Source organism: Myxine glutinosa, chromosome 6, assembly GCF_964187855.1.
Source record: "Myxine glutinosa chromosome 6, kmMyxGlut1.1, whole genome shotgun sequence".
NCBI lineage: Eukaryota > Metazoa > Chordata > Myxini > Myxiniformes > Myxinidae > Myxine > Myxine glutinosa.
The window spans coordinates 83043214-83069974 of record NC_136266.1 but is presented as its reverse complement, the minus strand read 5'-3'; the positions used below and the strand labels follow the sequence as shown (position 1 = coordinate 83069974).

The window sequence follows — 26761 nt, the reverse complement described above, 5'->3', positions numbered from 1 at the left end:
ACACACTTTACACTACCCGGGGTCTTTCCCTGCCAAACCATTGGCCATTTTACACGATGTGGTTCTAAAAACCAATTCCCATTGACCAAACTGTGGTGCTCACCAATTTGGAGTCTCACTCCCCCGATTCCCTCACCCTGTGCCCTCGCACAATTTCCGGGCTGGGTCGTGTGGCGCTCCCAGCAGGTCCGCTCACCTGCACACCTCCGCCACTGCAGCTGCCTCCGGAGCTTACCTGCTCCTTACCCTAACCTACCTGGGGAAGGCCCTCTGGCGCTCTCACCCCCTCGGTGCCCTCTCTGGCACTGGGCTACCCGGGTCCGTCCTCCGGATCCTCGGGCCCCATTGAACTCTAACTCTACCTGGCTCCCAGAGCCTACCTGCGGCCTCACCTGGCCGACAGACTAACAGTGGTGGAGTGCCCATTTAATCACACACACTAATAGGCCACACGCCCAGCCAATTTACTCCACTAATGCACCCCTCAAGCAGTACTCTGCTACTCTCGCACCACAGATGCCAATATCCAACCACAATTTACCTACTCCCTCTACCTACTTTTAAACTACCCTCCCCGGGTACTCGTGAGGGGGTCCATCCTGTCCCCACTCACCCTTTCGCACAATACACTCCACTCCACATATTCCACCATACTCACTCCACACCATCCATTCCTTACTCCATTTATTCCATGCCATCTATTCCATACAACCATTCTCACTTGCCACCTGTATTCCACTTGCACACCTGGTGCCCACACACCTGGTGGCACTTGCACCCTCCTTTCCTCCAGGACCATTCACTCAATATCATGCCAATCATCATGCTCACCACAAATACATAGCATCGTCTAAGCTGACTACTCCCTTCTGAAACTCGTGCTCCCCGTCTTCCCTTACACTATGCACTCCCTCGTCGTTATTATCCAAATAATCTCTCTACGTCCCCTCTACAGGTATGATGTCGCTACTTAAATCTACAGTTACCTATGGTCATTTCTAAACCCTAACATTATCCAAGCCCTCCCTGGCTAGGTTTTCACCGCCATAACCCCATAAACTAATGCTCCTTTGCCCCCATAGATACGATGTGAGGGATGGTAGATCTACCATCCCTCTACACCATATACCATTTGCTATCAATTTCACTATCCAGTCCACTGTACTATGAGCCCCGGTGTGTCATTATATCATCAAAGCTCGGCTTCGCAAAGCCGAGCAATGCATTCGGGTGGTTTGGTCTCCTGCAGGTTGGGTCCGTCCGGCATTCGGTTCAGGGGAGGAGGTTTGGCTGGGCCAAGGCTCCAAGCACCATCCCGGCGCAAGGCCTTGCACTGCCAAGCGCGATGGCCCAGCCTTGACCGGGTGGAGCGCCGCCACCACAAGGGGGCGCCGTTCCGACCTCTCCTACCCCCCCCCTCGAACTGGGCCGCCCGCTTTGCCTCACAAAGCGCGGATTCGACCGTGCAGGGCGGGGCCCGGCCCGAATCGTGCACGACGCTCCGAGCAAGAGCGACGCGACACCGATCCCCGCCCGCTCCCGCAACACACAAAGAGCACCGCGCACCGAGTGCTCGCGTCAGCTATCCATCAGCCTAAACGCTGTCCCGGTCAACGTCGCTGCTTTCCTTACATGCTCGCACGCATACGCGACCCCTTTTACACTCACCAAACCCGGCGCTCCAACGCCACTTGTACATCCCACGCATTCTACCACTGTACTCGCTCGTGCATTCTCTTTCGCTCCATACTCAGGTCTAATCATAACGCTCACCACACACTCACGCACATTCTTGCGCATGCATTCTCCCCGCACACTCTATCATCACACTCCGTTCCACACCTCTCCTCCGTTACGTCCTCCGTAACACTCGTGGGTGTGCACTCTTGCACATACCAACTCAGCGCACACCTACCCACGGGTGTGCAATCCCCTATCGCACACCCAATCACGTGCTCCACCACCACCTCGGGTGTGCCTCCTCGCACACTCTCCTCATCTGACTCACACTCCTGGTCACACTCACTCCTACTTCCACACTCTGTATCGCATTCATCACTCATACACTCCGACGTGCGTTCGCTCTCGCACTCGGTATCACACTCGCGCTCCGACGCCATTCGTACACGCGCGCCATTGCCATTCATAACACGCACCACGGACCCTTTATGAGCGCCTGGGTTACGCCTGCATCCCAAGCGCGCGAAAATTCTTTTTGCACCAAACACAGCCCGACTCACCTGGGCGCTTCCTCTTCTTCGTTCCTCCACCACCTGCAAACTGTTTATCTGGTTAGCAAGTACATCATCACGATTTGAGCACAGACCTTATACATAATCCATCACTTCCTCCTTCAGCTCCTTCTTAGTTTCCCTCCGTCTCTTCTTAATTTCACTTAAGTCCTGGTGTTGGGCAAGCGGCTAGGGTGAGGGCTTAGGATCCTAGGATCCTGGGTTCGAATCCCGGTCAATCGCTGAATTAACGCCAGGGGGTTGACTCAGCCTGTCATCCTTCCGAGGTCGGCAAATTGAGTACCAGTTCACTGCTAATTCCCTGTTTGTCGTAAAAAAAAAGGCGACAAAAAGGGTTGGCGTTAGGAAGGGCATCCGGCCGTAAAACATTGCTTCAAAAAGGGGACCAAAAAACAACAACAACCACGGTCCCCGAAAAAGGCCAACCCCCGCTTGCGGGGAAAAATGGCCTCTAAAGGTGGTTTTTTTTTTTTTTTTTTTTTTCCTTCTTAATTTCACTTACCCTCTCTTCCACTTCCTCGAACTTCTGCTTCACCTCTTCTGTCTCTCGGTGCGCCCCCACAATTTCTTCCTCTAATGCTACCTTGGTCGTCTCTATGTGCTTCCTCACTTCTCGTTCTTTCGTCTCCATAGTCTCTGCCACCTCCTCCAACCTCTTTGTCAATTCCTCGTGTACTGTCTGACATTCTTTCTTTGTCGCCATTAATTCCTTCATCTCCTTTTGCGTCGCTTTCAGCCCCCCCTATCACCGCTGTGTTCTTGTCGACCTGCTCACCCAACTCCTTTTGTCCCACTGTCAGCTGCCCTACTCCTTGCGTCAACTCCTCTATACCCCCTTGTAACCTCGCCGTACTCTTTCTCACCTCTCTCTCCATGCGCTCCTCACACTGCTTCACCTCATCGCGTACTCCTCTGATCTCTTCGCTCACCCCGCGCCTTATATCCTCCCCCATCTCTCCTATTTCCTTGGTAGATGCCGCCCTCATCTGTTCTAGCTCCCCCTTGTGGGTGTCAAATTTGTTTTCTAGTCCAATTTTTACCTCCTCTATCTGCTCCCACATTCGTTTGATTTCCCGGGTGGATTGATCCCCTATTTCCCTCAATTTGCCTTCCATATTGTATTCTAACCCCGCTAACCCATTCTTCACCCCTTCCATTTGGTTCTCCTGGGTGGCCATTCTATTTTCCAATCCCGTTAACCCGTCCTTCATTTCCCCAATTTGGCTACCCACGTCCTCCAATTGGCCCCCTAATCCTCCCAATTTGCCTTCTAGCCCCCCAATTTGGCTTTCTAATCGCTCCCCCATTCTATCTTCCAAATTACTCAACCCGTCTCTCAATCCCCCAATTTGGTTTTCTAATCCCCCAATTTGGCTTCCCATGTCATTTCTCAATTCCCCAATTTTATTACTCTGAGCATCCATTTTATTTTCCATCTGCCTACTATTCTTTGCCATGTCTTCACCCGTCTTGACCATAAAGGCCCTCATTTGTATCATAAATAGGTCCCAGTCCGTTGGCACCGCGGGCTCTGCTGCCACGGCCATGTGCGAGGCGCCGCCATTTTGCGTGCCTGCAACCCCCTCTACCGCACCATCTTCGACCTCCTCTTCCATTTCTCCCAATTGTGCCCTGGGGTCCTGGGTTGATCCTACCTCCTCATTTACCTCCTCATTCTCCCCCACCAGCATCCGATCGCCTTGACTATCCATGGCACGACCTTAATTTGGATTTTAATAAAAATTTTGGCCGCTCCTAATTTTTTACCAATTTTTTTTTAGATGGATTTAAAAATTTGGTTCGGGTTCAATCCCACTCCTGACACCAATTGTTGCGGATCTCGGAGTACGGTGCTTTCCTTACCGAGGGGGGGTTTATCCACTCGTCTATTAAGCTGTCCGTCCGAGTCCTTAGAAGATATCGCGCTCCTTCCGGTCGGAAGCAGGGCGATACTCCTGCCCGAGCCATGGACAAGATGGAATATTGCCGAGCGGTTTAGCAATCCGAAGCTCGAGCCGTTAGCGGCAGTCTAAACCCGATTCTAAGCGATTCCTATATCGTGCCACCGGTATTCAATTGGGAAAAGACTAAAGCGACCGGATGAGAGGAAAACCCAAAGAATAAGAAGGAACACAGAATTTATTATACAACACTCAAGAGGAAACGAAAGGTGCAAGAATATACAAAAGAAGGAAATAAAAGGACATAGGGCAAGCTTAGACAGTCTTATATATCACTCCCAGGACAGAACAAACACTGACACGCAAAGGTGGTGGTGGTGGGAAGGAAGAGAAGGGTCCAGGCAGCTGGTAGGCGTCGAGTTCCGGCTCCGACCTCGCGCTCCGGTCCACGCTCCGGGTTCGAGGCGAAACCCGGCAAACAGCTCTGCATGTCGTTGAACGCGACTGGACAATTATATGGGGGGGGGGGAGACTGGAGACTGGGATGCTGCGTCCGTAATCGATTGACTCCTTCGCCTTCAACCAGTGTGCATGCCTTCAACATTTCGTGAAAACGACAAGCAAGGACCCCTTCACCACTCTGTCGCACGACTCCTCTCTCATCTGCTGACGTCGTTCTCCCAGGCACATCTCTTTTATGTTCGACTCCTTCTCTCTCCCTGGCTCATCTCCTCTAGTAGTCCCACGCACCCGCTTATATTGGCCGATCGCGTATTAAGCCGCTTGCCTTTTTGGATACGCCCATCGTTGAGCTGCCTCGGCCCTGATTGGTCGTGAGGGCTCATCGGTCCGCCCCTTGATGGTGCGTTGAGGGGCCACGCCTTCGTTCCTGGCGCTCCTCCCCCTTTTTCTCCAACTCCGCCGCGTGGCTTATGGCGGCTGGCAGCAACACAACAACAACATGCATTTTAAAGGCCATTTTCCCTGCTAGAGCGGGGGTTAGCCTTGCGGTCCCCATGACAATCTTCTCCATTTTGCCCTATTTTCTGCATCTCTCCTTGTTAACCCCCTTGCCCGCATTTCTTCTTCCACCATCTTTAGCCAAGTCTTTCTCGGTCTTCCCCGTCTTCTACTTCCTTCTACATTCATTTCCATCACTCTTCTCAACCAGTCACTTTCATCCTTCCTCAACACATGACCAAACCATCTCAACCTGTTCCTCTTCACAGCATCAATCACAGGCTCTATTCCCATCATCTTTCGCAATTTATCATTTGTCTTCCTCTCTCTCAACGATACTCCGCACATCCGTCGAACCATTCGCATTTCCACCCTTTCCAACCTTCGTTGCTGCTCTACGTTCATTACCCATGTCTCGCTCCCATAAATCATAACACTTCTCACACATGCAGCATACACCTTTCCCTTCAGCTTCAACGACACTCCCCTCATCATCAGCACGCCACTCAATTCCCGAAACTTCTTCCATGCACATCTCACTCGAGCAACCGTTGCCGAGTCTGATCCACCTTCTCCATTCAGCATGTCTCCGAGGTAGCAAAATGTTTTCACACCTTCCAGCTTCACGCCATCTCCAAGATCCAACTCAACATTTCCTCCATCTGCAGCTCCCTCTGTGCACACCTTACATTTGAATGTAGCTGCCACACTGGTTAATGACCCTCTCAGACCACTACATTTTTGATGAACCCACTCAGCGCACATTGTACACTGAATGGAGTTCACTCCGACACCCTTCCTACACACAGCACAGGGCCACTTCCCAGTTCTTTCCACCTCACCACATGCTTTACCACTTGCCATCACCTTCGTCTTTCCGATATTCACCTTCAGACCTTTTGTCTCCATACATTCCTTCCACGTGTTCATCTTTTCCTTCAGTCCATCCATACTTTCCGCAATCAACACCAGATCATCTGCATACAACATCTCCCACGGTAAACCCTCCTTTACGTTCTGAGCCAGCACCTCCATCACAGCTACAAATAGTAGTGGACTTAGTACCGACCCCTGATGCACTCCACCTTCACCTCAAACTCACCACTGTTCCCGTCCTTCGTCCTTACAGCTGTGCGTGCTCTTTTGTACATTGCCATCACTACTCTGATCAACCATTCCTCCACTCCTAACTTCCTCAATGCCCATGTCAATACTTTGCGTGGAACCCGATCGAATGCTTTCTCCAGATCAACAAACCCAAGAAACAACTTCTTCCTCTTCTCCATGTACTTCTCCTGCAACTGCCTCACAATGAAAAGCGCGTCTGTCGTTCCTCTTCCTGGCATAAATCCAAACTGCATTTCGTCGATCTTCACTTTCTTCCTTATCCTCCTCTCCAACACCCTTTCCAATACCTTCATTCCATGCTCCAATAACTTTATCGCTCGGTACGAGCCACACTCCAGAGGGTCACCTTTCCCCTTGTATAGAGGGACGAGGGTACTCAGTTCCCAATTCACTGGAATGCGGCCTTCTTTCACCACCAGATTACAGATCTCTGTCATTCTCTTCACACCCCAACTTCCTGCTGCCTTCAACATATCTCCCACAACTCCCGTCGGCCCTCCCGCTTTTCTACCCTTCATTGCTTTTATCGCTTCCTCAACTTCCTTCTCAGTTATGGCGGCTGGCAGCGAACAACCAAAAGGCAGCAAATGCTGGGGCGGCTGCGGCTGGCAGAGGCGCTTAATACAATTTGGAGAGGGTAAAGCCGCAAAATGAATAGGATGGGAATTTGAGAAGGGGCCTAGGTTATTTGATTAATGCAACGCAGATTCAACTATTGGGAACAGATCCTTAACTAGAACACATACTAATGAAATAACTAAAGAAGATCCTATGGTGTTCTATGTGTTGCAATATGACCTAACTAGGGTGCGACCTTTGACCTTTACACAAAAGTGGGAATATTTACAGGGGATTATTTATAAGGGATTATTACAAATATTTACAAAGTGGAGGGTTCTAAAAAACCGCAACAATATATATATATATATATATATATATATATATATATATATATATATATATATATATATATATATTATATATATATATATATATATATATATATATATATATATTTCCAGTAATCTCTGTGTGTATGTGTGTGTGTGTATGTGTGTGTGTCTGTGACCGCTGTTTCTCGACAACCACGGGTCCGATATACTTGAAACTTGCCAGGTATATTGCTGGGGACCTGAGGATGTGCCTTTTCAAGGTTTCATATTAATCGGAGAAGTAGTTACCGAGCTATGTCCAAAAAACGATTCAACCAATCAGAGAGCAGCGAGCTATCACGTGTGCCGAACGTGGCGAACAGACTCTGCCTCGGACGGCACATTTGAGAGCGTATTCATTTATTTCACGTTGGCAAACTATGTTGGCGCTATGTTGGCGTTAAACTATGTTTTAAAACTAATTAAAACTAATTTGCGATTCATCGTAACTGCGATATGCGACCTTCCGGACAGTCAAATGAGGACGTCACTTCCGGACTTACGGATAGTCATAGTGACGACGTACTGATGCTGAACGTGGCGAGCAGACGCTGTAAGGTACGATCGATTGTAGTACACGTTTATAATAACTCTGCCGATACAGGCCCGATTAACTGCAGCGCCATCCGAGCTGCGGCGTCGGGACGATACATTCATTGTACGGTCACATCACGCACTTACGGGCACGCCCATGGGCCCATGGGCACGCCCGTGCATGCATGGGCGAAGACATTTTTTTTTTTTTTTTGGCAAGGAACGGGCACCCACGTACGGGCACGTCCTAGTATATATAATGGATGTCAATGAAAGATAGTCTGTTGGGAGCCGTTGGTGAGGTATGTGGATGGACAAAAGGACCACCGAGGCACTCGGAAACATGGTGGTGAGATGACGAAGTTGGAAAGAAGACTGATGAGAAGAGGAAGAAGTTCAAGGAGTGGCAGAAGGCGAAGGGTATGGGGGCAGAAAAGGCAGAGCATGAAAGTTATAAGGCTGCAAAGAAAGAGGTAGCAAAGGCACAGGAGTCATGTAGGAAAAAGTTCAGAGAACGCTTGGATTTGGAAGAGGGTCAGAGAGCGGTATTCAGGATTGCAAAGCAGATAGCGAAAGAGAGGTGTGATGTGTTGGGGGTGAGTTGCTTGAAGGATGAAATGGGACAAATCGTTGTGGACCCAGATGGAATTAAAGGAAGATGGAAGAGATATATGGAAATACTGTTGAATACAGAGAATGAATGGGATGGCAACATAGAGAGTAACCTAGTTTTAGGACCGGCAGAGAAGATAACCGAGAAGGAAGTTGAGGACGGGGAAGACCGAGAAAGACTTGGCTAAAGATGGTGGAAGAAGAAATGCGGGCAAGGGGGTTAACGAGGAGAGATGCAGAAAATAGGGCAAAATGGAGAAGATTGTCATGGGGACCGCAAGGCTAATCCCCACTCTAGCAGGGAAAATGGCCTTAAAATGCATGTTGTTGTTGTTGTGTATATATATGTGTATATATGTATATATATATATATATATATATATATATATATATATATATATATATATTTATATATATATATATATATTTATATATATATATATATATTTATATATATATATATATATATATATATATATATATATAATAGTATATATATATATATATATATATATATATATATATATATATATATATATATATATATATATATATATATATATATATACATATATATATATATATATAAAACTTGGAAGCTCTGCCTCTCTCTGCCCTGTACAGGATTGTTACATTACCATCTTTGTTGAATGTGCGTGACCAGATTCATTTATTCCACTTTCGGTAGTGTATTTATTTTCTTAATACAGTGAGTGATAAATGATTGTTAAGTGAGGCTAGTGCATCTGTGAGCAAGAGGAGATGCAGTGTAGTCACCTTGCAGACCAAATTAGATGTGTTGAGGCGGTTCGATACTCGTGATCATGCAGTGCATATGGCTGCAATTATTGATCCACCCGTGAGGACAATCAGGGCAAACAAGGACAAGGTGAGTGCCGCTTGGCAGTGCAATATGCCACTGGGTGCTTCTCGGAATGTACACACACATAGTTTGGTGATGGAGAATGTGGAATGTTCATTATTTATCAGTCTTTATCGAAGAACAAAACCAAGATCGTGTGCCAATATGTTTGCTTGCGATCCAGGCTAAAGCCCACAGTTTATTTAACGACCTGAAGGGCGAACGAGGTGAGTCAAGTCAAAGTGAAACATTTTACGCTAGCAGAGGCTGGTTTGAGCGGTTTGAGCAGCACAGTAACATCCATAACATCTAGTTGTCAGGCGAGGGCAGTTTTTTATACCTTCATTTTCCTTTTATTCATTGTTAAAAAATATATTGTATAACTTGTCCAAGAGTAAACCAAGATTTCCCAGGAACACAACGCCCCCCACTCCTATCATAACATGTATTCCTATGGAAAAATATGTTCCGATATACGCTGTTTCAATATACATGGCATTTCCCAAGAACACATATAGGACATATATAGAGAGCTCCATGATTATAGGAATCTGGATGGCATGCCGTAAGCTTTTTAAACAAGGTAGAGATGGTCACATTAAATTATCATGTCAAACCATCCCACATCTTTCTTCGAATAATGGTTATTCCCTGTCCATCTCTGCATCCATTTGCAATGATATTGGATGTTGATAGTTTCCCATTCATGACTGACCAGTGAAATATGAAATCATTAAAATGCGCACACACGCTCGCTCGCTCACTTTCACTAACCAAATTGAGAGAGATGTATCGTGTCATTTGCAGGCAGAACCATTCTGTTGATAATTAGCCAAACCTCAAAATGTGTATGTGTGTTTCATTACAACCATTTGTTGGACAGCTATTTAAGCGAAGGACAAAACTGAACCCCTTTTTACTTTCTATCAACCAAATACCCAATGTATGAAAATATTTGCCTTAATTTGTAAAGATTGAGCGCATGATTTATGTCATGAATTACTGTATGTCAATGATGTGTACGTCATATGAATACGTAATGGGCAATTGTGTCTTTTTGGAACCGGTGTAAATACATTTTTAAATTTGATATCAATATACAGTAATACCCCATTTCGTGCTCAGGATACTCTTACGTTTGTGGGGGTAGCCATGGAATACCTTAAGAAAGTTCAGAATGTGTAGGTTTTTGTATGCACCATGTGTCGTGAAGAAGAAGCCATCTTGATGTACATAGGCAGGGTAATGTTCAGGTTAAGATTGTTTGCATGTTGCCATAATGGGCGTGGCTTTTGTGTTAACAAGTTCTGGGGCGTAAGATTAATAAACCCCAATGTGTAATTGGCCCCCTGCGATTTTTCCCTATGTTCTTATAAAACTCAGCCGACTGGTGATGGACTCCATTAGCCAACCACGCCACCAGGGCCGACAGAAACAACAGCATTTGCCGATCGGCCAGGAAGCCCTGACGTCATCCAAACATTCCCGAACAGATACTAGACTCCGCCCCCCCCCCCCCCACCCCGACGACTCGTGACAGGGAGACCACGGCTCGAGGTTCGTGATTGGTCGGAGTGATGGATGATGGAATAGCGCTCGGTGATTGGACAGAGTGTGACGTAAGTGGTGGAACATTTAGTCAGGTTCACTACATTCTTTCGTTCACAATTTTGGTAGATTAGCAAAACTATACATTTTTGGAATATTCAGAGCATGAGGAATCCAAAAATGAATGTTTACATTTGCGTAGACACCTTTGTGAAAATGACACACAGGACAGTGATGAAGATCTGTAAAAGCATATTCCTGAACGGTATAGACCTCGTAGATCCTGTGTATAGGACTTATAGTTCAATCTGATACTTCCTATAACAACCTATAACTTCAAAGGACTTGCAATATCATGTATTATGTAATACAGTTATATCACAAATATAAAGACAATGGTTTTCAATTACCTTTGTTTGTTGCTTTTCTATAATCCTGAGCACTATTTTATTTTTATTTATTTTATTTTTTTTGTATACAAGATCGAGGCTCGTGAAAGAGCTAACATTAATCACACAAAAAGACAAACCGACACACAAAACACAAAAAACAAGGGGAGCGGAAGACAAGATGGGGAGAGAGGGGGAAGGACACAAAAGAGAGGGGGAAGGACACAAACACAACATTTGAGAGCAGGGACATCGGGAGGACTTGGGGGGAGGTGGGAGAGGATTAAAACATATGAACACTGCAAGGACTCTGGGGTGAATTACCGGGGGTAGAAAAGATCAAGGTTTTCGATGGGGGAAGATAAGAGATGGTGGTGAACAGCTGTTTTAAAGACCTGGAGGGAGGAGTGGGATTGAAGGGAGTGGGGGAGTTTGTTCCAGAGGCGGGAGAAAAGGGGAATGAAAGAGTGAAGGTGAGCAGAGAGCCTAGACTTTGGCAGTTTAACCAGAAGAGGGTTGCAGGCAGATCTTGTGCGACCTGAAGGAATATTGGGGGGACAGAGCACAGAGAGAGCTGGGGGAGCAAGGCCGGAGAGGAGTCGGTAGAAGACAGAAAGACCACCAACCTGCCTGCGGTGAGTGAGTGAAAGGCCCTCGGCGTTGACTACATCGCAGGAGATTCCAATGATTCTGAAAGCTTTGGCCTCAACAGCGTGAAGCCGAGCAAGGTGTGAGGCAGGAGCACCAGCCCAGAGGGGGGAACAGTATTCCATTGAGCTGCGGATGAAAGCCTTGTATGTGGTGAGGAGCTCAGGTGTGGTGAGGAGCTCCACAGCACTCCGGCGATGTCACCTATCGCACGAACTTCCTTTCATGGACTCAAAGTTCACTCGCACTGCCCGCTCGACCGCTCGGTACGGAGCTTCAACCAAGACGCCTCGTTTCACCGCTCCCTTATGTGCTCTTCTTCCTTGCTCCACCTCTTCCGGTGCGCTATGCCATTTCCGGCATCATTTTCATCATGAGTGCTTTTAAACCTTTTAACCACAATAACCCTTACTGGGAACCAACAATAATAACAATACCAACAATAATTAGTGCCGAATCCATAACAATACAACAACAACAACATGCATTTTAAAGGCCATTTTCCCCACTAGAGCGGGGGTTAGCCTTGCGGTCCCCATGACAATCTTCTCCATTTTGCCCTATTTTCTGCATCTCTCCTTGTTAACCCCCTTGCCCGCATTTCTTCTTCCACCATCTTTAGCCAAGTCTTTCTCGGTCTTCCCCGTCCTCTACTTCCTTCTACATTAATTTCCATCACTCTTCTCAACCAGTCACTTTCATCCTTCCTCAACACATGACCAAACCATCTCAACCTGTTCCTCTTCACAGCATCAATCACAGGCAATATTCCCATCATCTTTCGCAATTCATCATTTGTCTTCCTCTCTCTCAACGATACTCCGCACATCCACCGAACCATTCGCATTTCCACCCTTTCCAGCCTTCGTTGCTGCTCTACGTTCATTACCCATGTCTCGCTCCCATAAATCATAACACTTCTCACACATGCAGCATACACCTTTCCCTTCAGCTTCAGCGACACTCTCCTCCTCATCAGCACGCCACTCAGTTCCCGAAACTTCTTCCATGCACATCTCACTCGAGCAACCGTTGCCGAGTCTGATCCACCTTCTCCATTCAGCATGTCTCCGAGGTAGCCAAATGTTTTCCATCACTCTTCGCCACGTCAAAATCCAAGATGGCCGCCTTGCGTCTTCCACTTTGTCAACTCGCATCACTTCACCGACGTGGGACCTAGGCGTAGCGCTTGTTATTATTTATTTCAGGAGCAATCGAAGCTGTGCTTGTACACCGCATGTTTCTGCATTTCACATTAACGCCTGAAGCACTTTTTTTTTTCTTTTTTTTTTCTTTGTATACTGAATCGAGGCTCGTGAAAGAGCTAACATTTATTTCACAAACAAATCAACCAGACAAACAAAATATCCAAAAAGAGGGAGCGGAAGACAAGATGGGGAGAGAAGGGGAAGCACACAACCACAACATTTGAGAGCAGGGAGAAGTGTGGGAGGGAGAGGGCTTGGGGGCAGGAGGCGTGGGAAGGGGAGGGGGGGGGGGGGGGGAGGGGGGAGAGGTATAAAACACAAGGGGACCGAAATTAGCGGGGGTAGAAAAGATCAAGGTTTTGGATGGGGGAGGATAAGAGATGGTGGTGAACAGCTGTTTTAAAGACCTGGAGGGTGGAGTGGGATTGAAGAGAGTGAGGGAGTTTGTTCCAGAGGCGGGAGAAAAGAGGAATGAAGGAGTGAAGGTGAGCAGAAAGTCTTGATTTTGGCAGTTTAACCATAAGAGGGTTGCAGGCAGATCTTGTGCGACTCCAATGTAGTATTTGGTTTTCCGTTTCATTATGATTGTACCATATCCTGATGCTGTGTGGATTCTGCTTCCCCACTGATGGACCTCTGGTAGTTTGTAGCTGTTGCATTTTTGTCTAAGGAAAAAATGCTGAAATCTACCTATCTGGGTTCTTCCCAACATCTTTCTCGGGCTAGGAGTTAGGACTAGGATTTAGGGCTCGGATTTAGGGCTTATATTTAGGGCTAGGAGTTATGGCTACGAGTGAGGGATCTTTGTTCCTTTCACATTTCTTTATACTTTTTCACATTTCTCCTTCTTCATTATAATTCTTGCTTGTTCTTTCTTTCTCTCTCTCTTTCTTCATCTATCTGTCCAAGGAGAAGTGAATTGTTGCAGAGATTTTTTCTGGAAGGTTCACTTGGCTGCGCCTGGATGGGTTTGAGAGTTGTAGAGTAGCAGCTGAAACCCGAATCCTATCCAGGTTCCTTCGGATGACCCCATCTTTGCTCTTTGCTTATTCGGGTTCCTTCTGATGACTCCAATGTAGTATTTGGTTTTCCGTTTCATCAAATCCCACCTAACGTTTTGACCCATTCATGTTTAGTATCCCGCTTAGACACGTTTCTCGTTCTTGAATAATTCAGATGCAAATCCATAACTTTGTGTGCATAGTGATCCTCTCTCTGTGTTGTGTTGTGTATTGTGCACCATTCATTTTGATGGGCTTTCCCCTAGTTGTTCATAGAAAGATGGATGGATGGATTCACATTGTCGCGTGACTCCCCCCCCCCCCCCCCCCCCCCCTCGGTTAAGGCCAGGGAAATCACGAATAGCCAAAGCGAGCTTTAACTCCGAGGCGACGATCAAACACGGACTTCACTCTATATGCGTGGGAGGAAGTAAGATAAGAAGAAGAAGCGGGAACTTTACCTGATGGTCGAGCGCAAGCGTCTTCAACCCTGTGGAAATTAACTCGCAAAAACCCGATTTATTGTACAAAAATAAACGCGGCTTTATTGCCGGACCCCGACGCAAAGAAACACGACGATATCTAAAACCCCTAATGAGCGCTCCTACATGCAGACTTCGAACACGTACGAGGGAATATATACCAAAAAAAAGAATTGTGTTCTGTGGTGCGAGCTTATTGTCCCCCGTCGCACCGCGGAGTGAAAGGGGGACTATCATTGGTTTTCCCCTCCGTGCGTGCGTACGTGCGTGCGTAAGTGAAGGACCGAATTCTAATTTGCTGTGTGGGTGCAACCCACGTCTAAATCCAAGATGGCCGCCGCCATATATATATATATGTCTGAACCTTGTGAGCGGAATATCTTGAAAAATAAACGAAGTACCAACTTCTAATCTGGTGTGTGGGTGTGTCTACGCATAAGGTAGAACGCTATTGAAAATTGGGTCGCCACGTCAAAATTCAAGATGGCCACCGCCATGTATGGCTGAACATTGTGAGCGGATTATCTTGAAAAATAAGCGAAGTACCAACTTCTAATCTGGTGTGTGGGTGTATCTAGGCATCAGGAAGAACGCTATTGAAAAATCCAAGATGGCCACCTTGCGTCTTCCACTTTGTCAACTCGCATCACTTCACCGACGGGGGACCTAGGCGTAACGCTTGTCTCCGTCTGCAGTGTCAGGGATCGTCAGGTCCGAGCACGTCGTCCTGGCCCCAAACGTGCAGTCCGGACGCGGCTCCGGTTGGCGGGAATCGGCCCTCGTTCGCGCTCCACCAGTCCCACGTATGCCGCCATGGCAGGCCTCGCCTGCACGGTCGCCTGCACGGTCGTCGCTCACACGCGAGGTCCGTACGTGAACAGGGGAGGTTGATCGTTGGCGCTCCACCATTTCTCCACCGTTCGTCGTCGCCCAACGAGCAAGGGTCCAAACGGAACAAGATCCAACGCAAGAGAAGGCAAGAAGGGAAGAGAGGTCCGGGCAGGAAGGAATCCAAAGATGAGAGGAAAGAAATGTCAGCCAGCGAGTGGTTTTACCGGCCGTCTCGTGACGTCAGCTCTCCCTCCCCCCAATCAGCGCGTCGCTTCTTGACTTCCCGAATGTCCTGATCGCGTCTGTCCCCTCATTGGCCAAGCGCTTCGTGCCCTTAGTGTTATGCCATCAGTCGGTGGCCAATCAGTGTGTCGCTTCTTCTCTGCCAATGGGCGGCCTGCTTCTTACTCGCCCTTTGCCTTGGCCAATTGCTGCCCCTCTGAGCGTGTCCATTGCCTGCCTGCTCGATGTGTGTTGCCATGCTAGCTGGCGATGCGGCTGGCTGCGGCTCCATTGGCGGTGCCCCGAACTGGCTTCCTGTGAGTCATATTGTTATAGTGGCGGAGGGGGAATTTAAGTAGTCTTTGTGGTGTAACTATTGGGCCTAACTAATGTCTATGGTGCGTTGCTATACGTGACACAGGAATGATCACAGGTTTGACACACCAGGGAATTAGCATAATACCTACTCCACCTATCACACGATAATCCTTGTATGATCACAGATATGCACTTAATCCGACAAACCGCCTAAACAGATCCCTGACTTACTGTACATCGAAATGGTTCTTCTTGATGACATCGGAGCACCTACCTATGCAGATCTACCTGGATCTATATATTCCCCTACCCAAAATTCATAACAACATGATCATTTAATGTGACCATCCCTACCTTGTTTACATATTTTTTTGGCGTGTCATTCCTGCATCCTAAATTGCATAATGAAAAATGTTTTTGATTACTTGTTTTTGTACCTTAAAATGTATAATATACATGCTGGAGAGTTTTGTATTGCACCATAAATTGTCTTATCCATTCTGTGAAACCACTTCACATTAAATAATGTTATTATTATGTAATGGATAGCAATAATGACATGTACAGCATTAAGTAATGTCTGTGGCATTTCGACACAGGAGTAGTATGCCACCATTCTCACGCTTAACAACACCATTCTCACAATTAGTACCACATATAATTATAACACTTGTTAGCTAGCAAACTAGCTAGCTTCATTATGGCTTTTTTTTGTATACAAGGTCGAGGCTCTTTTAAGAGCTAAAACATTGAACATGAAAACATGCACGGACACATAAAACGTGAAATGAAGGGAGCGGGAGACAAGATGGTGAGAGAGGGGGAAGCACACAAGTACAACATTTGAGAGCAGGGATATCGGGAGATCTGTGGGAGGGATCGGCTTGGGGCGAGGAGGCGTGGGGATGGGGGTGAGGGTGGGAGAGGTAAAAAAAAAAAAAACTTGGACACTGCTCGGACTTCCAGGAAAGAAGTCTGTATTTCATAAAAGTGGATCTGGGGTAAATTAATAGGGGTAGAAAAGATCAAGGTTTTGGATGGGGGAAGATAAGAGATGGTGGTGAACAGCTGTTTTAAAGACCAGGAGGGATGAGTGGGATTGAAGAGAGTGAGGGAGTTTGTCACAGAGGTGGGAGAAAAGAGGAATGAAAGAGTGAAGGTGAGCAGAGAGTCTTGATTTTGGCACTTTCACCAGAAGAGGGTTGCAGGCAGATCTTGTGCGACCTGCAGGAGTACTTGGGGGACAGAGCACAGACAGTGCTGGGGGGGGCTAGGCCAGAGAGGAGTTGGGAGAAAACAGAAAGACTACCAACCTGCTTGCGGTGAGTGAGTGAAAGGCCCTCACAATCAGCTTCATCGCGGGAGATTCCAATGATTCTGAAAGCTTTGGTTTCAACAGCATGAAGCTGAGCGAGGTGCGAGGCAGGAGCACCAGCCCAGAGGGGAGAGCAGTATTCCATTGAGCTGCGGATGAAAGTCTTATATGTGGTGAGGAGCTCAGGTGTGCCAAGGAAGGACTTCGCATGATGGAGAATGCCCAGTCGGCGTCTGGCTTTGGAGGCCAGCTTGGAAATGTGTTTTTCCCAGGAAAGATCATGGCAGATTGTGAGACCCAAGAGATTGAGTGACAGAACTTCTTGGAGAGGATTGTTGAGAAAGTAGATGGGAGGGTTGTCCATACGGTCTTTTTGAAGAGACATAGTGAGAGTGTGGGATTTGTCAGGATTGAAAGACATGTTCCACTTGTTTGACCAGTCTGTGATTTTGACCAGGTCTGCAGCGAGGGAGCAGGCTGCGGACTGCCGATCTGAGGGATGAGATATGGAGCGGCAGAGAGTGGAGTCATCAGCAAAGAGATAGAGAGGATTTTCCAGAGAGTCGGAGAGATCATTGATGAAGACCAGAAATAGCACAGGGCCCAGAACACTGCCTTGGGGAACTCCAGCCTGAACAGGAAGGGGGGAGATGAGAGAAATCCATTCAGGGCCACACGTTGACTACGACCAGAGAGGAAGTCCGCAAGCCATGCGTGGAGATTTCCATGGATACCATAGGAGGAGAGTTTGGTGAGCAGAGCGGATTTTAGGACCCGTGGGCTGATGCCGTCTGGTCCAGTTGCAGAATCAGAGTCGAGGATTGACAGAAACATCTCCACCTCGTCAAGAGAGAAGGACACAGAGTCCAGGAGCAGCTGGGTACGACTGGGTACGTTGGGTACAGAGAGAGATGGGTTTGGAACACAAGATTTTGAGTCAAACACAGAGTTGAGGCGTTCAGCTTTTTCACGTGCGGAGTCAGCTGTGTAGTTGTTTGAGGTGAGGGAGGGGATGGAGGGGGAACAAATACCAGAAACAGATTTGACAAGATGCCACCAGGATTTGGAAGTGGGAGACAGGTTTGAGAGTTCACTCTTGAGAATAGAGAGATATTGTTTCTTGGCTCTCCTGAGGGTAGACACACACTTGTTCCGGGACTTTCTGAAAGGAAATGAGATTGCCTTCCGTTGGATTTGCCTTCCAGGAGGCGAAGGCAAGTTGTTTCATGGCAACTGCCTCACCACAAGATTCCGTGTACCATGGGCGGGAGGAAGGGTATGACAACTGAAGACGAGATGGGATAAATCTGTGCATGAGAGAGAGAGCAGTTTACTTTTTAAGAATTCTCAGGATGGGTTGATGTCAGAGGCAGTGGAGATGGGAGACCAGTCCAGATGATTTGTGGCTGCTTGAAGACCATGCCAGTTGGCTTGCGTGAAATGCCAGACTCGTCGACGTTGAGGAGACTCTGAGAATGGCCAGAGAGACGTCTACTTTAACAAGCATATGGTCAGATGAACCGATTGGAGCAGAAGAAGAGCAGCAGACATTTGCAGGGAAGTTTGTCATAACCAAGTCGAGAAGAGAAGCTGCTCTGTTGACACCTGATATTTTATCAAACGTTTGTCCGTATATTAGAACACTTTATAAATAGCAAGCAGTTTTGAGGGTTATTAGCCTTTAAGAAGAGAGTTGATTTGTTTGTCTCTGTCGTGTATAATTTGTGTTTGAAAACTGAAATTTCTCGACTGCACATCCATGTGTTCAAGCACACTGCACTTTCAGTATGACTCCCATCATATTGGTTTGAGAGGTCTAAAGGTCAAATTGAAAGGTCTGGACATAGTCACAGTGCAATAATATGTAATTAGCAGATGTGCTCATTGTCCAACACCATGTCATTAAAAACTTGATGGGACTACAGTACATACGAGTACATTACTCACATTTGAACAGTATGTAATTAATAGACATACTCACATGGGTTGACCGAGGCTTCACCTTTTAAATTTTATATATACAGTACACCGAGGTGCAAAAGTATGGAAGATCCAGTAGGAAATGTATTTATTAAGACGTGATAAGAAAATATATGAGAACTGCCATTTTATAACTGCTGGCAGTGATGACCGGTTTCCTCCGCCTTCCCGCTTTCACATTATTATTATTTTTTTTCTCCATCAATTTATCCATAGGTGATGCTCAAGAAATTTAATCCTGATGCAACTAATGCCGACAGATGGGGCGGCCAGCGTAACGTCAATCAACTATTGCCGGCAGACGGGATGCCCAGCTTAACGTCCATCAACTAATGTCGACAGATGGGCTGCCCAGCCTTAATGTCCATCAACTAATGCTGACAGAAGGGATGCCCAGCTTAATGTCCATCGGGACGCCCAGCTTAACGTCAATCAACTAATGTCGACAGATGGGCTGCCCAGCCTTAATGTCCATCAACTAATGCTGACAGAAGGGATGCCCAGCTTAATGTCCATCAACTAATGCCGACGGATGGGACACCAAAGCGCTCCTTTGGTGAAAATTTCCTGTCCATCAGTCAAACCATTACAGGGAAAATGATTTTTTAAAGAAAATAAACCTGAAAAATCGCACTGCCAGAATTCGTGACATTGCAGGAGGTCATTCAGAGTTTCTTCTTCTTCACACAATAACAACTAGCTTCCAGACCGTACATCCAATCATCTTGAAATTTTGCACGTTTGTTCCACTTCATGACGTGAAACTTTATAATAAATTTGAAGTCGATCAATGAAGCGTTTCAAGAGATATACTGTATATATTTTAATATCTTCGTTCAATTTATTGATCACTGCCATTCCATGTGTGCTATTGCAAATTCCAAAGGGGAATTTTAGCATGCCGACATGGGGAACATAATTGTGAAGTTTCCATTCGACATGATCAAAAATGAGGGAGGAGCTAGGTTTCAAAGGTTTATGCTTCAAAATGTCATAGCTCCTAAACCATGAGACTTATGATGTCATGCTCGCTGAACTTTTTGTTTGTCATGGGTATGCGATTCTGCCTGCCAAGTTTGGCCTCAATCTGTTCAGTCGTTTCGGAGAAAATGGGTTTTAGTGGTTTTTCAGGTTTCTCACTTAAAACAATATGGCGGCCGAAACGCGTGATCTACGACGTCGTTATAAAAAAAAAATCTGCATCAATTTATGATGCTCAAGAAATTTTATACTGATCGGATGAAGTTTTTCACTTGTCGAATTATGACGTCATAATGGTGGAACCTATGACATCATCATTCACAAATGTTATTCTGCATGGAGAGTTCTTTACAATGAGACATGTCTCAATTTTTTTTCTGTGCAGCGCTTCTGGAGATAGAGGTGCAAAATTGTTCGTTTTTTTCAAGATGGCGCTCATACCACGTGACCTGTGATGTCATAATTACCATTAAAATATTCTACAGGCCGAGGCGCTCCTGTGGTGAAAATTTCCTGTGAATCTGTCCAGCTATTGCAGAGAGAATGATTTTTAAAGGCAATAAAATCCGAAAAATGGCAGTGCCGCAATCGGTTACATGGCCTGGGAAAACAAATGTTGCGTTTCTTCCTATTTCAACAATAACGACTTCTAGCTTCCAGACCGTACAACCAATCATTTTGAAATTTTAAACACTTATTCCCCTTGATGAGAGTTTTAATGCTACATTGCATTAAAAATTCAAGTCAATCATTGCAGCGGTTCAAGAGACAGAAGCTTTTAAAGATTTTCGTTCAATTTATTTATTGTGGCCAAACCATGTGACTTATCAAAACTTCCCAAGTAACGTTTTAATTTCCCCACAGGGGGAACGTTTGTGTAAAGTTTCCACTCTATATCTTCAAAAATTAGGGAGGAGATAGGATTTAAGCTTTATGCTTAAAAACATCAACTCCTAAACGATGTGACGTACGACGTCGTCATGCGGGAACTTTTTGTTCGTCATGGGCACGCGATTCTGCATGCAAAGTTTGGGCTTTATCTGTTCAGCCGTTGGGGAGATATCGGCACGGCGGCAGGTATCGGCACGACTGCAAACGAGGAGTTACGAGGTGAGAGGTCGATATGGGAATTGAGCCGATATGTAAACCAACGACAATCAACACTATGAGATAGATATGGAGATCCCAACGACAAAACAAGATGCCCTAAGTGGACAGCCTCTACGTCTCCGAGGGCAAAATGGCGTATCGGCCTGTAATGGAGGCGCTTGATTTCTCTCCCCCAATAACTCACTCTTGGTGATAAAACCTGAGACACAGGTTTAATTGCACTCCCAATATATGACTATGTCACGGACAATCCCTTTCCCGGGAAGCCTCAACTCATTCGCGACCAATATCAAAAAAGTCCCCTCACAGCCACGACGCGATTCATGGCTATCTCTCTCCTGACCATCTTCTCCTCCTCCTTCTCCTCCTTCTGGTTCTTTGCTGCATTTTTCTTTTTCCTCCACAAACCTTTCTTTTTACCTTTTACTAAAGTCATCTCCATTTCACACAAAAATCTTAACAACAATATTACCTGAAACTAAAAATCCTACAAGTAAATAATCAACAACAAAGGTGGAAGTGATGGATCCGTAACAACAGAACTGAGAGAAGATCTACTGTAATCTATATACCCACAAGGGTTGGAGGTGTGCAACATTTACCAAGTAGGTAGCTAACGCTTGCCAAGCCAGCCGTTCCTTAAGGGTTTTGGATGGAGTGCTTGCTCGAATGCTTGAACCACTTGGCGTTCTCTCCACAAGAAACTTGGTAAATGAACACACACCCAATGTTCTTGAGACCCGATCATCGATCGCCTGTAATCTACCCCCAAAGAGGAATGACCCTTCCTGCCGCTCCCGTAGTGAGCGGGTGTACTCGTAAATTAAAATATCAATCGGTGGAGTCAGCCATCGTAATGACATCGACATAATGACGTAACGGACACAAAACTGCCGCTACTTTAATATGTAGAAGGTGATATATTTTTACTTGCAGGAAGTTTGCAGTCACTACGAAGGGATTAGTGTTATTAATATATATTATTATTAATATTAGTGCCGAACACAACTCATCACTGATTCATGAACCATACACCGCTTCAATCCATTAGGTTTCCATTCACGACATTGGGATTAAAGTGTTACATTGGGATTTGTCACGACGGTTATATTTACTATATTATTATTATTCTTACAAAAACGATACGACTGAAACAGTACACTACTGTATTAACAAATCTGGGCTTGATTTTTCCGAAGCGGTCTGAAGGTGAGTCGTAACGCCTCAGGCCTATACATTCCGTATTGTTGGAAGAGACATAACGCCGATGCTTTCGATATTTGTTGATCATTTTAACAATCGGTTTGTTTGTGTTTCACACTGAATGAAAAACGTAAAGGTAGAGAGAGCATGGCAATTGTGATATATGACGGGTTCGACGATATGTTCGGCTTGAACAAAATTGGAATTAAAATGGCGGTGTGTGGAGTCAGCCGCCGCACCGCCGTAATGACATCAGACATAATCACATCATCCTGTCATGTGACGAGATCCTCAGCTCTGATTGGTATACGTTTGAGGGGACATACATACATACATACATACATACATACATACATACATACATACATACAAACACTGTTCTATACTGCTTCGCGCTATATACATACATACATACATACATACATACATACATACATACGGACGGACAAACACTGTTCTAGACTGCTTCGCACTGTGGGCTATGCCATAAAAATATCATATTTGTGGCATCAAGGGGTCTATTTTCCGAATTCTAAATTTGTAATGTTAGCACTTTTGATATCCTAAATAAACATGTTTTTTGATCCCATTGCAGGGTTCTTTAGAATGAGCCATGACTCAGTTTTTCCATTGAGCCGTTTTGGAGATATAGAGGGCCAGAGTTGAAGGTATTTTCCAAGATGGCGCCCATACCACGTGACCTATGACGCCATAATTAGCAGTAAAAAATTATACATGCCTAGCCAATCACTTGGTGAAAAATTTTTGGCAATCGGACCAACAGTTGCTGAGAAGTGATTTTAAGTTTTTCGGAGGTGAAAAAAATCAGGCGGAAGAATAATAATAAACTCTAGGAAAAACAATAGGTATTCAGAACATTTAAATGCAGAGGAAACCTAATAATTGTAACATGAAACCAAAAAACTTCATTTTTTCAAAACAATCAAAATTTAAAACGAATTAAAAAAAAGAAAAGAAAAAAAGAAAACCAAACTCTGCTCACCTTTACTCTTTCATTCCTCGTTTCTCCCGCCTCTGGAACAAACTCCCTCAATTTCTTCAATCCCACCCCTCCCTCCAGGTCTTTAAAACAGCTGTTCACCATCATCTCTTATCTTCCCCCATCCAAAACCTTAGATCTTTTCTACCCATTAATTCACTCCAGATCCACTTTTCTGAAATACCGACTTCTTTCCTGGAAGTCCCAGCAGTGTCCATGTGTTTTTTTTACTTCTCCCACTCCCCACCCCTCTTCCCACGCCTCCTCCCCCCCCCCAAGCCCTCTCCCTCCCACATATTTATCGATGTCCCTGCTCTCAAATGTTGTACTCGTGTGCTTCCCCTCTCTCCCCATCTTGTCTCCCGCTCCCTTTATTTTGTTTTCTGTGTCCGTTTGGCCTCTTAAGGATATAACAACACTTATTATAATGGACATTTAAATGTGTCTTCAGCAATAATCAATAATCAATGTGAGTTGACGTTGTGTATTATACATGGAGTGAAGAATGTCTGTATTACGAGACCATACTGCATGTGATTAAGATAATGTCCAGTAATTTGGTTTACAAATATTTTAGATGTAAAGCAGTCAAAGATTGATTCATTGTCTTCCTCATCAAAATTTCTGAGGAAGGCTTTGGTTGTGAAAGCCTCCTGATCATTGTAATACAAGTATTTGTCATCGCCGTCGTCTTCCGTCTTGTTTTCCTCACCGAAATTGCAAGCCTTGCTGGCAGTCTTGCTACCTGAAACATATTTACCTCTGCCACCAAAGTTGGATGGAGGTTATGTTTTCACCTCTGTCCGTTTGTGAACAAGATATCTCAAAAAGTTGTGGATGGATTCGGACGAAATTTGGCAGAGATGTAGCATACGCAACATGGACGAAATAATTAGATTTTGGTGAAGATCTGGATTCGGATCCGGCTAGTAGAATTTTTAAAAGTGATTCTTCACCATTGGTAGATAGGGACAAAAACTATACAAAGCAGGATATCTCAAAAAGTTGTGGATGGATTTGGACGAAACTTTGTGGAGAGGTTGGGTGTCTGACAAGGACGTTTCTTTTCGATTTTGGTGAAGATTTGAATATGGATTCGGACATGAGAATTATTTAATTTTTCAGTGATTCTTCACCATTGAGTGATTGGGCTAAAAACGATACAAAGCAGGATATCTCAAAAAGTTGTGGATGGATGATTTTGATTAAATGTAATTCTGTATTGTGATTTTCTGGTCTACTCTCGGATACAAAACGTAAACTGTTCACCAGGCGGAGGAATGTATGCTCTCTACTGAGTGCCGTTCTAGTTTTCCTTTGTTTTTCTCTGGGGTGTTGATTGTCTGGTTATCCCAGAGAACATCATCCTCACTACCATCCATAAGCATTCAAAATACAACACTTTAATGACTATATGATTATTTCTAATTCTGACGACGGTCATTCCATGGTTGAATAATCCACTGGCAGATAACGGGGAAGTGTCTTCCTCGTATTCCTGCTCTTTGTAATGGTGTGATCGTCAGCTGGCATCCATTCTGCCCATTTCTGTCACTGCTTGCTCTTTATTAGACTAGACGGATTTATGTAAAAAGGCCATGTTTAAGCTTCTAGGTGCATTTTTGGGGTAAAAGTTGGGAACCTCACTTTTTAACATAATTAGGGTATGCTGAATTCGATTAACCCGGTTCCCAAGCCGAATTTTTTTTTTTTTTTGAGTTTTGAATAAACTGCTGAAGAACTTGGGCATTGGTGAACTCACAGAGGAGACACTCAAAACTGCAGAATTGTTGGTCTGCAGAATATATAATATGCACAGAACAACCTCCGTTGATTCAGCCACGACATACTATACGATTACCAAGACTGGTAAACCAGAAGCAATGTCACTGACAAGTGATGCTCTTCATTTCCATTTGATGCGAGTACACTATCAAGCCATGGTATGGAGAAATGCTCATTGTGCCATACCTGACCTTCCTGCATCTGTGGAAATGGGATGGAAATGTGGTGATTCATGACCAGAGCCTATTCTGATGTCACTGAGTCCAATCCCAGAAAGTTGCCTCGAGATGATTTGCTGTGCATGCCAGAAGCAATGCAAGACTCGACGCTGCAAATGTCGCTATTCAGAGTTGAGGTGCACATCAATGTGTGCCTGTCAGCAACAGAGTGATGATCAGACCCCTTGTATGAATTTGATGTAGTTTGGTAAAACAACATGTGTGACATTCCTGAATGTTTGTGCTTCATGGCCATGTATACTTAATTTTAGAATAAATGGTTGTATGAAACATTGTCTTCTTAAAACCATTTCCCAATATGTCACCAACCATAATATAGATGAGATATATGAAATAGATTTATAGATAAATAGACAATAATATAGATTTATGAAAAAAGGCCATGTATAATCTTCTAGGTGCATTTTGGGGTAAAAGTTGTAATGTTAAAGTGAAAGAGCTGCATGTATATATACATGATGTATAAATGCTTGTTCAAAGAAATTGTCCAAAAAATGGCAATTTGGTGGCCATTTTGTTTATGCTAATTAGAAGGTCAAAAACTCAAAATTCGGCTTGGGAACCGGGTTAGTAAAATTCAGCATACCCTAATTATGTTAAAAAGTGAGGTTCCCAACTTTTACCCCAAAATGCACCTAACATTCACGTTTCTCAGAAATCCATCCAGTCTATATGGGCTTTCTTACATATGCCAAGCTGTTGAATGGATGTCACTGAGAAATGGTCAATATCGGTGTGTGTTTCACTCGTTGATATTTGCTGACTAATCGATTGATACATGATAGCATTGTTAAAAAATATTTATTGTGTCCTATTTTGCAAAACCTGACAAAAACTCAACTTTTGATGTTGTCGTTGCTTCAAATAATTATCGATTTTTCACCTTACCAGAGGGGGTTTTTTTTTTTTTGTCCACCAACTTGTACTGAATGTAGATCAAGCCATGTGGTTGTTTAAACCTTACTATCAAACAAGTGCTGCAAACAAATAATAGTTTGCAAACCGAATAAAAAAAACAAGCGCGTTGAGTACAAAGCCTGTCGCTCATGACGTCACAACTCAAAACGGAAGTAGATATGAGTTGTGGGTGCGCTTCACATGTATAGCAACCTGACATTGTTTGCCCTTCCCATGCAGTCCAGCTGCGCACCATGAGGTTCGACTGATTTCAGAAAAAACTTTTCTCAAGCTAACTCTGCGTAGTATGTACAGTTGCAATGTCTTTTCAGACTTTTGATTCTAATGTTGCAGATGCACATTCTGCACAAATGAATGTACACTCTTTGCATGTAAATTCAGTTCTTTAGCCCCTATCCCCTC

At 45.1% G+C, this 26761-nt stretch overlaps 1 protein-coding gene across 4 annotated transcripts in view; it reads left to right on the top strand.

Moving 5' to 3' along the window:
- Window positions 1-26761, top strand: part of EDC4 (enhancer of mRNA decapping 4) — a 143622-nt gene that overhangs the window by 17586 nt on the left and 99275 nt on the right. The gene's annotated exons all lie outside the window — the stretch shown is intronic.